We start from the raw sequence: 14,546 nt of genomic DNA on the forward strand, positions 1-14,546 counted from the left end.
AATAAGTACACTTAAACGGCTAATTGGGAATAGAAAAACTGTAAAAAGCCCTCTGAGAAAGCCCCCCTCTAACCTTTGATAGTAAGCTTTTCTGTAGTCTGCCTGTTGATGTATTTTCCGTTTGAACTGTGCACAACATGAAGAGACGGAACACTGGCGGCTTGTCACAATGCCCCCCGATGACATCACAATAGCGCTGCTGCCTAGAAAACAAGCTGCGCAGAAGAAGTTGTTCTTTGGGTGGGAGGGTGGGCTAGTGGAAGGAGGGGGCAATCTCTTTTTTTCCCGGGTGGTAGGGGGATGACAGGAGAAGGGAAGCGGGTGGTGAGAAAGGTACAGAGGGCAGGGTTTGGGGGCTGGGAAGGAAAGGGAAAAGATTAGGGTTTGGGGATGATGAAAGGGCTTTCTACGGGTAAGGATGGCAAAGGGTGGCAGTGACGGAAAGTCAGGCAACCTGTCCTGTCCGTCTTTTTGTATCGTGAATTGGAAAGACTGCAAGGGGGAGGGGAGTTGCTTGCGCCCTAAAGGAGGAGTTATTCAGATTCATTGCAGTGGGCGGCGGCTGCAAAACGCACCATTCTTCTTGTTTTGGCTCTGCAAAGCAGCCTTTTCAAGGGTTGGCTTGGGTGACAAAATGTCTTGTGTAGGCGTGGGTTTGTCTCCCTCTCGCTCTCTCTCCCTAAGATGTGTCCGGCATAGGCCAGGGTGCCACTCGAGGCCCAAACCAATTCTGGTTATCGCTTCTCGGCCTTTTGGCTAAGATCAAGTGTAGTATCTGTTCTTATCAGTTTAATATCTGATACGTCCCCTATCTGGGGACCATATATTAAATGGATTTTTAGAACAGGGAGATGGAAAAAGAGCTTGCTCTGTCCACTCCACGCATTGACCTGGTATTGCAGTACCTCCAGGAACGGTGCACCCCTTCTTAACCCAGTTTCCAAAAGCAGAACTCAATTCACCTGATTCATATTAGCCCGATTTAATGAATTGGAAGAAAGCATACGTCTTCATATGCACCTCAATTTGGCCCATTCACTTTTCACACTTCCTCCTTTTGTTTTTTATCTTTCACACTTTTGACTTTCTTTATTCATCCAAATAGCAAACTCATCACCACTCAACCTGACCAACTCGGCTATGTCCCCGTGCTGCAGTTCTCTGTCTTATCTAGATCATTTGCAATTGAATGGAATAGATCCCTTTTGGACAAAGTGGATTCACCTGCTGCTGCAGTGACCACAGGTGTGATAACATCTAGAATTGGCATCTGGTGCGATCTCTCCGCTTCCACTCCAAAGAAAGTTACCTGTTTATTCCTATCATGCATTGGTTTTTGGGGTTTTCTTTGAGTAATGATGATCTCTTTAGTAGTCTGTTGGCGCCCTCTCCTGGAGGAATAGTTTGCTTGCTCTTGGACATTCTAAAAGAGAGGTCATGATAGACATTGAGCTTCTGAGCTCAATTGGGGACAGTCATGGGTGATGAATGTTTGCAACCTACTGCGAAGCCTCATACCGCAATATAAGGAACGTCAAATACTAAGAAAGGGCGGCCTATGAAAGAATTACTACTTTCAATAAGTACACTTAAACGGCTAATTGGGAATAGAAAAACTGTAAAAAGCCCTCTGAGAAAGCCCCCCTCTAACCTTTGATAGTAAGCTTTTCTGTAGTCTGCCTGTTGATGTATTTTCCGTTTGAACTGTGCACAACATGAAGAGACGGAACACTGGCGGCTTGTCACAATGCCCCCCGATGACATCACAATAGCGCTGCTGCCTAGAAAACAAGCTGCGCAGAAGAAGTTGTTCTTTGGGTGGGAGGGTGGGCTAGTGGAAGGAGGGGGCAATCTCTTTTTTTCCCGGGTGGTAGGGGGATGACAGGAGAAGGGAAGCGGGTGGTGAGAAAGGTACAGAGGGCAGGGTTTGGGGGCTGGGAAGGAAAGGGAAAAGATTAGGGTTTGGGGATGATGAAAGGGCTTTCTACGGGTAAGGATGGCAAAGGGTGGCAGTGACGGAAAGTCAGGCAACCTGTCCTGTCCGTCTTTTTGTATCGTGAATTGGAAAGACTGCAAGGGGGAGGGGAGTTGCTTGCGCCCTAAAGGAGGAGTTATTCAGATTCATTGCAGTGGGCGGCGGCTGCAAAACGCACCATTCTTCTTGTTTTGGCTCTGCAAAGCAGCCTTTTCAAGGGTTGGCTTGGGTGACAAAATGTCTTGTGTAGGCGTGGGTTTGTCTCCCTCTCGCTCTCTCTCCCTAAGATGTGTCCGGCATAGGCCAGGGTGCCACTCGAGGCCCAAACCAATTCTGGTTATCGCTTCTCGGCCTTTTGGCTAAGATCAAGTGTAGTATCTGTTCTTATCAGTTTAATATCTGATACGTCCCCTATCTGGGGACCATATATTAAATGGATTTTTAGAACAGGGAGATGGAAAAAGAGCTTGCTCTGTCCACTCCACGCATTGACCTGGTATTGCAGTACCTCCAGGAACGGTGCACCCCTTCTTAACCCAGTTTCCAAAAGCAGAACTCAATTCACCTGATTCATATTAGCCCGATTTAATGAATTGGAAGAAAGCATACGTCTTCATATGCACCTCAATTTGGCCCATTCACTTTTCACACTTCCTCCTTTTGTTTTTTATCTTTCACACTTTTGACTTTCTTTATTCATCCAAATAGCAAACTCATCACCACTCAACCTGACCAACTCGGCTATGTCCCCGTGCTGCAGTTCTCTGTCTTATCTAGATCATTTGCAATTGAATGGAATAGATCCCTTTTGGACAAAGTGGATTCACCTGCTGCTGCAGTGACCACAGGTGTGATAACATCTAGAATTGGCATCTGGTGCGATCTCTCCGCTTCCACTCCAAAGAAAGTTACCTGTTTATTCCTATCATGCATTGGTTTTTGGGGTTTTCTTTGAGTAATGATGATCTCTTTAGTAGTCTGTTGGCGCCCTCTCCTGGAGGAATAGTTTGCTTGCTCTTGGACATTCTAAAAGAGAGGTCATGATAGACATTGAGCTTCTGAGCTCAATTGGGGACAGTCATGGGTGATGAATGTTTGCAACCTACTGCGAAGCCTCATACCGCAATATAAGGAACGTCAAATACTAAGAAAGGGCGGCCTATGAAAGAATTACTACTTTCAATAAGTACACTTAAACGGCTAATTGGGAATAGAAAAACTGTAAAAAGCCCTCTGAGAAAGCCCCCCTCTAACCTTTGATAGTAAGCTTTTCTGTAGTCTGCCTGTTGATGTATTTTCCGTTTGAACTGTGCACAACATGAAGAGACGGAACACTGGCGGCTTGTCACAATGCCCCCCGATGACATCACAATAGCGCTGCTGCCTAGAAAACAAGCTGCGCAGAAGAAGTTGTTCTTTGGGTGGGAGGGTGGGCTAGTGGAAGGAGGGGGCAATCTCTTTTTTTCCCGGGTGGTAGGGGGATGACAGGAGAAGGGAAGCGGGTGGTGAGAAAGGTACAGAGGGCAGGGTTTGGGGGCTGGGAAGGAAAGGGAAAAGATTAGGGTTTGGGGATGATGAAAGGGCTTTCTACGGGTAAGGATGGCAAAGGGTGGCAGTGACGGAAAGTCAGGCAACCTGTCCTGTCCGTCTTTTTGTATCGTGAATTGGAAAGACTGCAAGGGGGAGGGGAGTTGCTTGCGCCCTAAAGGAGGAGTTATTCAGATTCATTGCAGTGGGCGGCGGCTGCAAAAGGCACCATTCTTCTTGTTTTGGCTCTGCAAAGCAGCCTTTTCAAGGGTTGGCTTGGGTGACAAAATGTCTTGTGTAGGCGTGGGTTTGTCTCCCTCTCGCTCTCTCTCCCTAAGATGTGTCCGGCATAGGCCAGGGTGCCACTCGAGGCCCAAACCAATTCTGGTTATCGCTTCTCGGCCTTTTGGCTAAGATCAAGTGTAGTATCTGTTCTTATCAGTTTAATATCTGATACGTCCCCTATCTGGGGACCATATATTAAATGGATTTTTAGAACAGGGAGATGGAAAAAGAGCTTGCTCTGTCCACTCCACGCATTGACCTGGTATTGCAGTACCTCCAGGAACGGTGCACCCCTTCTTAACCCAGTTTCCAAAAGCAGAACTCAATTCACCTGATTCATATTAGCCCGATTTAATGAATTGGAAGAAAGCATACGTCTTCATATGCACCTCAATTTGGCCCATTCACTTTTCACACTTCCTCCTTTTGTTTTTTATCTTTCACACTTTTGACTTTCTTTATTCATCCAAATAGCAAACTCATCACCACTCAACCTGACCAACTCGGCTATGTCCCCGTGCTGCAGTTCTCTGTCTTATCTAGATCATTTGCAATTGAATGGAATAGATCCCTTTTGGACAAAGTGGATTCACCTGCTGCTGCAGTGACCACAGGTGTGATAACATCTAGAATTGGCATCTGGTGCGATCTCTCCGCTTCCACTCCAAAGAAAGTTACCTGTTTATTCCTATCATGCATTGGTTTTTGGGGTTTTCTTTGAGTAATGATGATCTCTTTAGTAGTCTGTTGGCGCCCTCTCCTGGAGGAATAGTTTGCTTGCTCTTTGACATTCTAAAAGAGAGGTCATGATAGACATTGAGCTTCTGAGCTCAATTGGGGACAGTCATGGGTGATGAATGTTTGCAACCTACTGCGAAGCCTCATACCGCAATATAAGGAACGTCAAATACTAAGAAAGGGCGGCCTATGAAAGAATTACTACTTTCAATAAGTACACTTAAACGGCTAATTGGGAATAGAAAAACTGTAAAAAGCCCTCTGAGAAAGCCCCCCTCTAACCTTTGATAGTAAGCTTTTCTGTAGTCTGCCTGTTGATGTATTTTCCGTTTGAACTGTGCACAACATGAAGAGACGGAACACTGGCGGCTTGTCACAATGCCCCCCGATGACATCACAATAGCGCTGCTGCCTAGAAAACAAGCTGCGCAGAAGAAGTTGTTCTTTGGGTGGGAGGGTGGGCTAGTGGAAGGAGGGGGCAATCTCTTTTTTTCCCGGGTGGTAGGGGGATGACAGGAGAAGGGAAGCGGGTGGTGAGAAAGGTACAGAGGGCAGGGTTTGGGGGCTGGGAAGGAAAGGGAAAAGATTAGGGTTTGGGGATGATGAAAGGGCTTTCTACGGGTAAGGATGGCAAAGGGTGGCAGTGACGGAAAGTCAGGCAACCTGTCCTGTCCGTCTTTTTGTATCGTGAATTGGAAAGACTGCAAGGGGGAGGGGAGTTGCTTGCGCCCTAAAGGAGGAGTTATTCAGATTCATTGCAGTGGGCGGCGGCTGCAAAACGCACCATTCTTCTTGTTTTGGCTCTGCAAAGCAGCCTTTTCAAGGGTTGGCTTGGGTGACAAAATGTCTTGTGTAGGCGTGGGTTTGTCTCCCTCTCGCTCTCTCTCCCTAAGATGTGTCCGGCATAGGCCAGGGTGCCACTCGAGGCCCAAACCAATTCTGGTTATCGCTTCTCGGCCTTTTGGCTAAGATCAAGTGTAGTATCTGTTCTTATCAGTTTAATATCTGATACGTCCCCTATCTGGGGACCATATATTAAATGGATTTTTAGAACAGGGAGATGGAAAAAGAGCTTGCTCTGTCCACTCCACGCATTGACCTGGTATTGCAGTACCTCCAGGAACGGTGCACCCCTTCTTAACCCAGTTTCCAAAAGCAGAACTCAATTCACCTGATTCATATTAGCCCGATTTAATGAATTGGAAGAAAGCATACGTCTTCATATGCACCTCAATTTGGCCCATTCACTTTTCACACTTCCTCCTTTTGTTTTTTATCTTTCACACTTTTGACTTTCTTTATTCATCCAAATAGCAAACTCATCACCACTCAACCTGACCAACTCGGCTATGTCCCCGTGCTGCAGTTCTCTGTCTTATCTAGATCATTTGCAATTGAATGGAATAGATCCCTTTTGGACAAAGTGGATTCACCTGCTGCTGCAGTGACCACAGGTGTGATAACATCTAGAATTGGCATCTGGTGCGATCTCTCCGCTTCCACTCCAAAGAAAGTTACCTGTTTATTCCTATCATGCATTGGTTTTTGGGGTTTTCTTTGAGTAATGATGATCTCTTTAGTAGTCTGTTGGCGCCCTCTCCTGGAGGAATAGTTTGCTTGCTCTTGGACATTCTAAAAGAGAGGTCATGATAGACATTGAGCTTCTGAGCTCAATTGGGGACAGTCATGGGTGATGAATGTTTGCAACCTACTGCGAAGCCTCATACCGCAATATAAGGAACGTCAAATACTAAGAAAGGGCGGCCTATGAAAGAATTACTACTTTCAATAAGTACACTTAAACGGCTAATTGGGAATAGAAAAACTGTAAAAAGCCCTCTGAGAAAGCCCCCCTCTAACCTTTGATAGTAAGCTTTTCTGTAGTCTGCCTGTTGATGTATTTTCCGTTTGAACTGTGCACAACATGAAGAGACGGAACACTGGCGGCTTGTCACAATGCCCCCCGATGACATCACAATAGCGCTGCTGCCTAGAAAACAAGCTGCGCAGAAGAAGTTGTTCTTTGGGTGGGAGGGTGGGCTAGTGGAAGGAGGGGGCAATCTCTTTTTTTCCCGGGTGGTAGGGGGATGACAGGAGAAGGGAAGCGGGTGGTGAGAAAGGTACAGAGGGCAGGGTTTGGGGGCTGGGAAGGAAAGGGAAAAGATTAGGGTTTGGGGATGATGAAAGGGCTTTCTACGGGTAAGGATGGCAAAGGGTGGCAGTGACGGAAAGTCAGGCAACCTGTCCTGTCCGTCTTTTTGTATCGTGAATTGGAAAGACTGCAAGGGGGAGGGGAGTTGCTTGCGCCCTAAAGGAGGAGTTATTCAGATTCATTGCAGTGGGCGGCGGCTGCAAAACGCACCATTCTTCTTGTTTTGGCTCTGCAAAGCAGCCTTTTCAAGGGTTGGCTTGGGTGACAAAATGTCTTGTGTAGGCGTGGGTTTGTCTCCCTCTCGCTCTCTCTCCCTAAGATGTGTCCGGCATAGGCCAGGGTGCCACTCGAGGCCCAAACCAATTCTGGTTATCGCTTCTCGGCCTTTTGGCTAAGATCAAGTGTAGTATCTGTTCTTATCAGTTTAATATCTGATACGTCCCCTATCTGGGGACCATATATTAAATGGATTTTTAGAACAGGGAGATGGAAAAAGAGCTTGCTCTGTCCACTCCACGCATTGACCTGGTATTGCAGTACCTCCAGGAACGGTGCACCCCTTCTTAACCCAGTTTCCAAAAGCAGAACTCAATTCACCTGATTCATATTAGCCCGATTTAATGAATTGGAAGAAAGCATACGTCTTCATATGCACCTCAATTTGGCCCATTCACTTTTCACACTTCCTCCTTTTGTTTTTTATCTTTCACACTTTTGACTTTCTTTATTCATCCAAATAGCAAACTCATCACCACTCAACCTGACCAACTCGGCTATGTCCCCGTGCTGCAGTTCTCTGTCTTATCTAGATCATTTGCAATTGAATGGAATAGATCCCTTTTGGACAAAGTGGATTCACCTGCTGCTGCAGTGACCACAGGTGTGATAACATCTAGAATTGGCATCTGGTGCGATCTCTCCGCTTCCACTCCAAAGAAAGTTAACTGTTTATTCCTATCATGCATTGGTTTTTGGGGTTTTCTTTGAGTAATGATGATCTCTTTAGTAGTCTGTTGGCGCCCTCTCCTGGAGGAATAGTTTGCTTGCTCTTGGACATTCTAAAAGAGAGGTCATGATAGACATTGAGCTTCTGAGCTCAATTGGGGACAGTCATGGGTGATGAATGTTTGCAACCTACTGCGAAGCCTCATACCGCAATATAAGGAACGTCAAATACTAAGAAAGGGCGGCCTATGAAAGAATTACTACTTTCAATAAGTACACTTAAACGGCTAATTGGGAATAGAAAAACTGTAAAAAGCCCTCTGAGAAAGCCCCCCTCTAACCTTTGATAGTAAGCTTTTCTGTAGTCTGCCTGTTGATGTATTTTCCGTTTGAACTGTGCACAACATGAAGAGACGGAACACTGGCGGCTTGTCACAATGCCCCCCGATGACATCACAATAGCGCTGCTGCCTAGAAAACAAGCTGCGCAGAAGAAGTTGTTCTTTGGGTGGGAGGGTGGGCTAGTGGAAGGAGGGGGCAATCTCTTTTTTTCCCGGGTGGTAGGGGGATGACAGGAGAAGGGAAGCGGGTGGTGAGAAAGGTACAGAGGGCAGGGTTTGGGGGCTGGGAAGGAAAGGGAAAAGATTAGGGTTTGGGGATGATGAAAGGGCTTTCTACGGGTAAGGATGGCAAAGGGTGGCAGTGACGGAAAGTCAGGCAACCTGTCCTGTCCGTCTTTTTGTATCGTGAATTGGAAAGACTGCAAGGGGGAGGGGAGTTGCTTGCGCCCTAAAGGAGGAGTTATTCAGATTCATTGCAGTGGGCGGCGGCTGCAAAACGCACCATTCTTCTTGTTTTGGCTCTGCAAAGCAGCCTTTTCAAGGGTTGGCTTGGGTGACAAAATGTCTTGTGTAGGCGTGGGTTTGTCTCCCTCTCGCTCTCTCTCCCTAAGATGTGTCCGGCATAGGCCAGGGTGCCACTCGAGGCCCAAACCAATTCTGGTTATCGCTTCTCGGCCTTTTGGCTAAGATCAAGTGTAGTATCTGTTCTTATCAGTTTAATATCTGATACGTCCCCTATCTGGGGACCATATATTAAATGGATTTTTAGAACAGGGAGATGGAAAAAGAGCTTGCTCTGTCCACTCCACGCATTGACCTGGTATTGCAGTACCTCCAGGAACGGTGCACCCCTTCTTAACCCAGTTTCCAAAAGCAGAACTCAATTCACCTGATTCATATTAGCCCGATTTAATGAATTGGAAGAAAGCATACGTCTTCATATGCACCTCAATTTGGCCCATTCACTTTTCACACTTCCTCCTTTTGTTTTTTATCTTTCACACTTTTGACTTTCTTTATTCATCCAAATAGCAAACTCATCACCACTCAACCTGACCAACTCGGCTATGTCCCCGTGCTGCAGTTCTCTGTCTTATCTAGATCATTTGCAATTGAATGGAATAGATCCCTTTTGGACAAAGTGGATTCACCTGCTGCTGCAGTGACCACAGGTGTGATAACATCTAGAATTGGCATCTGGTGCGATCTCTCCGCTTCCACTCCAAAGAAAGTTACCTGTTTATTCCTATCATGCATTGGTTTTTGGGGTTTTCTTTGAGTAATGATGATCTCTTTAGTAGTCTGTTGGCGCCCTCTCCTGGAGGAATAGTTTGCTTGCTCTTGGACATTCTAAAAGAGAGGTCATGATAGACATTGAGCTTCTGAGCTCAATTGGGGACAGTCATGGGTGATGAATGTTTGCAACCTACTGCGAAGCCTCATACCGCAATATAAGGAACGTCAAATACTAAGAAAGGGCGGCCTATGAAAGAATTACTACTTTCAATAAGTACACTTAAACGGCTAATTGGGAATAGAAAAACTGTAAAAAGCCCTCTGAGAAAGCCCCCCTCTAACCTTTGATAGTAAGCTTTTCTGTAGTCTGCCTGTTGATGTATTTTCCGTTTGAACTGTGCACAACATGAAGAGACGGAACACTGGCGGCTTGTCACAATGCCCCCCGATGACATCACAATAGCGCTGCTGCCTAGAAAACAAGCTGCGCAGAAGAAGTTGTTCTTTGGGTGGGAGGGTGGGCTAGTGGAAGGAGGGGGCAATCTCTTTTTTTCCCGGGTGGTAGGGGGATGACAGGAGAAGGGAAGCGGGTGGTGAGAAAGGTACAGAGGGCAGGGTTTGGGGGCTGGGAAGGAAAGGGAAAAGATTAGGGTTTGGGGATGATGAAAGGGCTTTCTACGGGTAAGGATGGCAAAGGGTGGCAGTGACGGAAAGTCAGGCAACCTGTCCTGTCCGTCTTTTTGTATCGTGAATTGGAAAGACTGCAAGGGGGAGGGGAGTTGCTTGCGCCCTAAAGGAGGAGTTATTCAGATTCATTGCAGTGGGCGGCGGCTGCAAAACGCACCATTCTTCTTGTTTTGGCTCTGCAAAGCAGCCTTTTCAAGGGTTGGCTTGGGTGACAAAATGTCTTGTGTAGGCGTGGGTTTGTCTCCCTCTCGCTCTCTCTCCCTAAGATGTGTCCGGCATAGGCCAGGGTGCCACTCGAGGCCCAAACCAATTCTGGTTATCGCTTCTCGGCCTTTTGGCTAAGATCAAGTGTAGTATCTGTTCTTATCAGTTTAATATCTGATACGTCCCCTATCTGGGGACCATATATTAAATGGATTTTTAGAACAGGGAGATGGAAAAAGAGCTTGCTCTGTCCACTCCACGCATTGACCTGGTATTGCAGTACCTCCAGGAACGGTGCACCCCTTCTTAACCCAGTTTCCAAAAGCAGAACTCAATTCACCTGATTCATATTAGCCCGATTTAATGAATTGGAAGAAAGCATACGTCTTCATATGCACCTCAATTTGGCCCATTCACTTTTCACACTTCCTCCTTTTGTTTTTTATCTTTCACACTTTTGACTTTCTTTATTCATCCAAATAGCAAACTCATCACCACTCAACCTGACCAACTCGGCTATGTCCCCGTGCTGCAGTTCTCTGTCTTATCTAGATCATTTGCAATTGAATGGAATAGATCCCTTTTGGACAAAGTGGATTCACCTGCTGCTGCAGTGACCACAGGTGTGATAACATCTAGAATTGGCATCTGGTGCGATCTCTCCGCTTCCACTCCAAAGAAAGTTACCTGTTTATTCCTATCATGCATTGGTTTTTGGGGTTTTCTTTGAGTAATGATGATCTCTTTAGTAGTCTGTTGGCGCCCTCTCCTGGAGGAATAGTTTGCTTGCTCTTGGACATTCTAAAAGAGAGGTCATGATAGACATTGAGCTTCTGAGCTCAATTGGGGACAGTCATGGGTGATGAATGTTTGCAACCTACTGCGAAGCCTCATACCGCAATATAAGGAACGTCAAATACTAAGAAAGGGCGGCCTATGAAAGAATTACTACTTTCAATAAGTACACTTAAACGGCTAATTGGGAATAGAAAAACTGTAAAAAGCCCTCTGAGAAAGCCCCCCTCTAACCTTTGATAGTAAGCTTTTCTGTAGTCTGCCTGTTGATGTATTTTCCGTTTGAACTGTGCACAACATGAAGAGACGGAACACTGGCGGCTTGTCACAATGCCCCCCGATGACATCACAATAGCGCTGCTGCCTAGAAAACAAGCTGCGCAGAAGAAGTTGTTCTTTGGGTGGGAGGGTGGGCTAGTGGAAGGAGGGGGCAATCTCTTTTTTTCCCGGGTGGTAGGGGGATGACAGGAGAAGGTAAGCGGGTGGTGAGAAAGGTACAGAGGGCAGGGTTTGGGGGCTGGGAAGGAAAGGGAAAAGATTAGGGTTTGGGGATGATGAAAGGGCTTTCTACGGGTAAGGATGGCAAAGGGTGGCAGTGACGGAAAGTCAGGCAACCTGTCCTGTCCGTCTTTTTGTATCGTGAATTGGAAAGACTGCAAGGGGGAGGGGAGTTGCTTGCGCCCTAAAGGAGGAGTTATTCAGATTCATTGCAGTGGGCGGCGGCTGCAAAACGCACCATTCTTCTTGTTTTGGCTCTGCAAAGCAGCCTTTTCAAGGGTTGGCTTGGGTGACAAAATGTCTTGTGTAGGCGTGGGTTTGTCTCCCTCTCGCTCTCTCTCCCTAAGATGTGTCCGGCATAGGCCAGGGTGCCACTCGAGGCCCAAACCAATTCTGGTTATCGCTTCTCGGCCTTTTGGCTAAGATCAAGTGTAGTATCTGTTCTTATCAGTTTAATATCTGATACGTCCCCTATCTGGGGACCATATATTAAATGGATTTTTAGAACAGGGAGATGGAAAAAGAGCTTGCTCTGTCCACTCCACGCATTGACCTGGTATTGCAGTACCTCCAGGAACGGTGCACCCCTTCTTAACCCAGTTTCCAAAAGCAGAACTCAATTCACCTGATTCATATTAGCCCGATTTAATGAATTGGAAGAAAGCATACGTCTTCATATGCACCTCAATTTGGCCCATTCACTTTTCACACTTCCTCCTTTTGTTTTTTATCTTTCACACTTTTGACTTTCTTTATTCATCCAAATAGCAAACTCATCACCACTCAACCTGACCAACTCGGCTATGTCCCCGTGCTGCAGATTTCTGTCTTATCTAGATCATTTGCAATTGAATGGAATAGATCCCTTTTGGACAAAGTGGATTCACCTGCTGCTGCAGTGACCACAGGTGTGATAACATCTAGAATTGGCATCTGGTGCGATCTCTCCGCTTCCACTCCAAAGAAAGTTACCTGTTTATTCCTATCATGCATTGGTTTTTGGGGTTTTCTTTGAGTAATGATGATCTCTTTAGTAGTCTGTTGGCGCCCTCTCCTGGAGGAATAGTTTGCTTGCTCTTGGACATTCTAAAAGAGAGGTCATGATAGACATTGAGCTTCTGAGCTCAATTGGGGACAGTCATGGGTGATGAATGTTTGCAACCTACTGCGAAGCCTCATACCGCAATATAAGGAACGTCAAATACTAAGAAAGGGCGGCCTATGAAAGAATTACTACTTTCAATAAGTACACTTAAACGGCTAATTGGGAATAGAAAAACTGTAAAAAGCCCTCTGAGAAAGCCCCCCTCTAACCTTTGATAGTAAGCTTTTCTGTAGTCTGCCTGTTGATGTATTTTCCGTTTGAACTGTGCACAACATGAAGAGACGGAACACTGGCGGCTTGTCACAATGCCCCCCGATGACATCACAATAGCGCTGCTGCCTAGAAAACAAGCTGCGCAGAAGAAGTTGTTCTTTGGGTGGGAGGGTGGGCTAGTGGAAGGAGGGGGCAATCTCTTTTTTTCCCGGGTGGTAGGGGGATGACAGGAGAAGGGAAGCGGGTGGTGAGAAAGGTACAGAGGGCAGGGTTTGGGGGCTGGGAAGGAAAGGGAAAAGATTAGGGTTTGGGGATGATGAAAGGGCTTTCTACGGGTAAGGATGGCAAAGGGTGGCAGTGACGGAAAGTCAGGCAACCTGTCCTGTCCGTCTTTTTGTATCGTGAATTGGAAAGACTGCAAGGGGGAGGGGAGTTGCTTGCGCCCTAAAGGAGGAGTTATTCAGATTCATTGCAGTGGGCGGCGGCTGCAAAACGCACCATTCTTCTTGTTTTGGCTCTGCAAAGCAGCCTTTTCAAGGGTTGGCTTGGGTGACAAAATGTCTTGTGTAGGCGTGGGTTTGTCTCCCTCTCGCTCTCTCTCCCTAAGATGTGTCCGGCATAGGCCAGGGTGCCACTCGAGGCCCAAACCAATTCTGGTTATCGCTTCTCGGCCTTTTGGCTAAGATCAAGTGTAGTATCTGTTCTTATCAGTTTAATATCTGATACGTCCCCTATCTGGGGACCATATATTAAATGGATTTTTAGAACAGGGAGATGGAAAAAGAGCTTGCTCTGTCCACTCCACGCATTGACCTGGTATTGCAGTACCTCCAGGAACGGTGCACCCCTTCTTAACCCAGTTTCCAAAAGCAGAACTCAATTCACCTGATTCATATTAGCCCGATTTAATGAATTGGAAGAAAGCATACGTCTTCATATGCACCTCAATTTGGCCCATTCACTTTTCACACTTCCTCCTTTTGTTTTTTATCTTTCACACTTTTGACTTTCTTTATTCATCCAAATAGCAAACTCATCACCACTCAACCTGACCAACTCGGCTATGTCCCCGTGCTGCAGTTCTCTGTCTTATCTAGATCATTTGCAATTGAATGGAATAGATCCCTTTTGGACAAAGTGGATTCACCTGCTGCTGCAGTGACCACAGGTGTGATAACATCTAGAATTGGCATCTGGTGCGATCTCTCCGCTTCCACTCCAAAGAAAGTTACCTGTTTATTCCTATCATGCATTGGTTTTTGGGGTTTTCTTTGAGTAATGATGATCTCTTTAGTAGTCTGTTGGCGCCCTCTCCTGGAGGAATAGTTTGCTTGCTCTTGGACATTCTAAAAGAGAGGTCATGATAGACATTGAGCTTCTGAGCTCAATTGGGGACAGTCATGGGTGATGAATGTTTGCAACCTACTGCGAAGCCTCATACCGCAATATAAGGAACGTCAAATACTAAGAAAGGGCGGCCTATGAAAGAATTACTACTTTCAATAAGTACACTTAAACGGCTAATTGGGAATAGAAAAACTGTAAAAAGCCCTCTGAGAAAGCCCCCCTCTAACCTTTGATAGTAAGCTTTTCTGTAGTCTGCCTGTTGATGTATTTTCCGTTTGAACTGTGCACAACATGAAGAGACGGAACACTGGCGGCTTGTCACAATGCCCCCCGATGACATCACAATAGCGCTGCTGCCTAGAAAACAAGCTGCGCAGAAGAAGTTGTTCTTTGGGTGGGAGGGTGGGCTAGTGGAAGGAGGGGGCAATCTCTTTTTTTCCCGGGTGGTAGGGGGATGACAGGAGAAGGGAAGCGGGTGGTGAGAAAGGTACAGAGGGC

The 14,546-nt window shown here is 46.4% G+C and overlaps 9 non-coding genes across 9 annotated transcripts; all 9 read left to right on the plus strand.

Annotated features, from left to right (window-relative positions):
* The first annotated feature begins 736 nt into the window (after positions 1 to 736).
* On the plus strand, positions 737 to 927 carry LOC142276411 (U2 spliceosomal RNA). The gene has a single exon (XR_012739860.1). It is a non-coding gene; the product is annotated as a U2 spliceosomal RNA (small nuclear RNA).
* Positions 928 to 2,314: 1,387 nt separating this feature from the next.
* Positions 2,315 to 2,505, plus strand: LOC142276412 (U2 spliceosomal RNA). The gene has a single exon (XR_012739861.1). It is a non-coding gene; the product is annotated as a U2 spliceosomal RNA (small nuclear RNA).
* A 1,387-nt stretch (positions 2,506 to 3,892) lies between these two features.
* LOC142276413 (U2 spliceosomal RNA) lies at positions 3,893 to 4,083 on the plus strand. Its single transcript, XR_012739862.1, has one exon. It is a non-coding gene; the product is annotated as a U2 spliceosomal RNA (small nuclear RNA).
* Positions 4,084 to 5,470: 1,387 nt separating this feature from the next.
* On the plus strand, positions 5,471 to 5,661 carry LOC142276414 (U2 spliceosomal RNA). The gene has a single exon (XR_012739863.1). It is a non-coding gene; the product is annotated as a U2 spliceosomal RNA (small nuclear RNA).
* Positions 5,662 to 7,048: 1,387 nt separating this feature from the next.
* Positions 7,049 to 7,239, plus strand: LOC142276416 (U2 spliceosomal RNA). Its single transcript, XR_012739864.1, has one exon. It is a non-coding gene; the product is annotated as a U2 spliceosomal RNA (small nuclear RNA).
* Positions 7,240 to 8,626: 1,387 nt separating this feature from the next.
* LOC142276417 (U2 spliceosomal RNA) lies at positions 8,627 to 8,817 on the plus strand. Its single transcript, XR_012739865.1, has one exon. It is a non-coding gene; the product is annotated as a U2 spliceosomal RNA (small nuclear RNA).
* A 1,387-nt stretch (positions 8,818 to 10,204) lies between these two features.
* LOC142276418 (U2 spliceosomal RNA) lies at positions 10,205 to 10,395 on the plus strand. Its single transcript, XR_012739866.1, has one exon. It is a non-coding gene; the product is annotated as a U2 spliceosomal RNA (small nuclear RNA).
* Positions 10,396 to 11,782: 1,387 nt separating this feature from the next.
* Positions 11,783 to 11,973, plus strand: LOC142276420 (U2 spliceosomal RNA). The gene has a single exon (XR_012739868.1). It is a non-coding gene; the product is annotated as a U2 spliceosomal RNA (small nuclear RNA).
* A 1,387-nt stretch (positions 11,974 to 13,360) lies between these two features.
* On the plus strand, positions 13,361 to 13,551 carry LOC142276421 (U2 spliceosomal RNA). The gene has a single exon (XR_012739869.1). It is a non-coding gene; the product is annotated as a U2 spliceosomal RNA (small nuclear RNA).
* Positions 13,552 to 14,546: the final 995 nt, after the last annotated feature.

This window comes from Anomaloglossus baeobatrachus, unplaced genomic scaffold, assembly GCF_048569485.1.
Source record: "Anomaloglossus baeobatrachus isolate aAnoBae1 unplaced genomic scaffold, aAnoBae1.hap1 Scaffold_3981, whole genome shotgun sequence".
In the NCBI taxonomy this organism is placed as follows: domain Eukaryota; kingdom Metazoa; phylum Chordata; class Amphibia; order Anura; family Aromobatidae; genus Anomaloglossus; species Anomaloglossus baeobatrachus.